A 2,603-nucleotide genomic window follows, 5' to 3' on the forward strand; every position below is an offset into this window, starting at 1 on the left:
AAGCAGAGAATACCAGCAAGATGTTTACTTGTGCTTTATTGAGTTTACAAAGACTTTCAACTATGTGGATCATGACAAGCTATGGATAACATTGTGAAGAATGGGTTTTCCAAAACACTTAATTGTGCTCATGAGGAACCTGTACCTAGATTGACAGGCAGTTGTTTGAACAGAACAAGGGGATACTGAAGGGTTTATAATCAAGAAAACTATGTGCCAGGGCTATATTGTTCACCATACATAATCAATCTGTACGCTGAGCAAATAATCCGAGAAACTAGATTATATGAATAAGAGGGTGGATCAGGATTGGCAGAAGGGACATTAACAACCTGCAATATGCAAATGAACAATCTTGCTTGCTGGAAGCAAAGAGGGCTTAGGATATTTGCTAATACCGGTCAAAGACCACAGCCTTCAGTATGGATTGCAACTCAATGTAAAGAAAACAAAATTCTCACAACTGGACCAATAAATGATACATGGAGAGAGGATTGAAGATGTCAAAGACTTTATTTTGCTTGGATCCACAATCAACACTTGTGGAAGCAGCAGTCAAGAAATCAAAGAACACAATGCAGTAGGCAAATCTGCTGCACAAGACCTCCTCAAAGTGTTCAAGAGCAAATGTATCTGTGTGAAGACTAAGGTGAACCTGACCCCAAGGCATGGTATTTACAGTAGCTTCATTTGCATGTGAAAGTTGGACAATGAATCAGGAATATGGTAGGAGATTTGATGCATTTGAGTTATGGTGTTGGAGAAGAATATTGAAAGTACCATGGACTGCCAAAAAAATTTGTGTTGGAGGAAGTACATCCAATGCTTCTTAGAAGCCAGGATGATGACATGTCGTCTTTGGACATATTATCAAGAATAACCAGGCCCTAGAGAAGGACATTATTGTTGATGTTGTTGTTAAGTGCATTTGATTTAGTTCCAACACATAGTGAGACAGTACAGAATTTCTGAGGAGCGACTGGTAGGTTTGAGCCACCAACCTCATGGTTCAGACTGACTGCAGTCCAGTGCATTATCCTGCAGCACCACAAGTATGCTTGGTAAAGTGGAGGATCAGTGGAAAAGAGGAAGACTCCCAAGGAGATGGATTGGCACTGTGGCAGCAACAATGGAACCAACTGTAACAAGTGTAAGGTTGGCACAGAACCCTGCCATGTTTTGGTCTGTTGTGCATGGGGTCACTATAAGTCACTATCAGCTCAATGACACCTAACAACAATATCAGTTATGTCTTTGATCCCAAACTGTATTTCACCTGTGATATGTATGATCAGAAAGGGATGCCCTAAACAGTGGACCAGACTCACGTAAGGCAATAGTGCTCTGTTTTCTAAAAGATGGCAGATTAAGTGCATGTGTTTACTTACACTCCCTCATGGAATTCCACTTGGATGTGGAATAAATCCATAATAGCACTGAGAGCAGTGGACCAGAGATTTTGACAAATTTCTGAAAACCAAGAGCATCTGGGATAAATAAATCAGGGGAAGTAGCAGCCCAGAATACACAGAAGAGGAGGGAAGAACCCTGTGCCTGTCACGAACCTGCTCACTCTCAGATTCCTGCTCTCTCCAAGCTTGTTTTAGCTCTTAGACTATTGACCCCTACAGTTCACATCTCCAGACTCTCTTGTCAACTGGCTTCAGTCTGGTCTGCTTTTGACCACTGTGAGGCACAGGTAAGAGACTGGTGCATGGGAAAGAGGAAGAAGCCAGGAATTTCTTCCACTCTTTAAGAAACCCTGGTGACGCCATGGGGTAAGCATTGGTCTAGTAACCACAAAGTCACTGATTCAAACATACCTGGTACTCCACAGAAGAAAAATGAGACTGGCTGTCTACTCCTATAAATATTTGCAGTCCCCCAAACCCTAAGGAGCTCTGGTAGCGTAGTGGTTACGAGTCAGGCTGCGATCCTTAAGGTCAGCAGTTCGAAACTACCAGCTGCTCCATGGGAGAAAGATAAGGCTTTCTGCTCCTGTAAAGATTTATAGCCTCGGAAACCCTGTACAGGGTCGCTATGGGTTAGAACCAATTCGACGGCACTTAACAACAACAACAAACCCTAAGGAGCAGGTTTACTCTGTCCTACAGAGAGTCCTGGTGTGACTGTAGGGTAAGCACTGCACTGCCACAAGTACAATCATAACGTTATTGTTGCTGTTGTTTTGTGCCATCGAGTTGGTTCCAACTCATAGCGACTCTGTATAGGGTTTTGGAGGCTGGAAATCTTTACAGGAGCAGAAAGTCTCATCTTTCTCCCTGGTGGGTTTGCACTGTGACTGACCTTGTAGTTAGCAGTCCAGTGCTTATCCTGCAGAACCACCAATCTATTATAATAGTTGTTATTGTTGTTAGGTGACATCGAGTTGGTGCCGACTCATAGCGACCCTATGCACAACAGAACGAAACAGTGCCCGGTCCTGGGCCAACCTCACAATTGTTGCCACACTTGAGCCCACTGATGCTGCCACTTTGCCAATCCATCTCGCTGGGAGTCTTCCTCTTTTTCTCTGACCCTCCACCTTACATGGTATCATTCTCCAGCGACTGGTCCCTCCTGACAATATGTCTGAAGTATGA

The sequence above is a fragment of the Chrysochloris asiatica genome, unplaced genomic scaffold, assembly GCF_000296735.1.
Source record: "Chrysochloris asiatica unplaced genomic scaffold, ChrAsi1.0 scaffold00182, whole genome shotgun sequence".
In the NCBI taxonomy this organism is placed as follows: Eukaryota; Metazoa; Chordata; class Mammalia; order Afrosoricida; family Chrysochloridae; genus Chrysochloris; species Chrysochloris asiatica.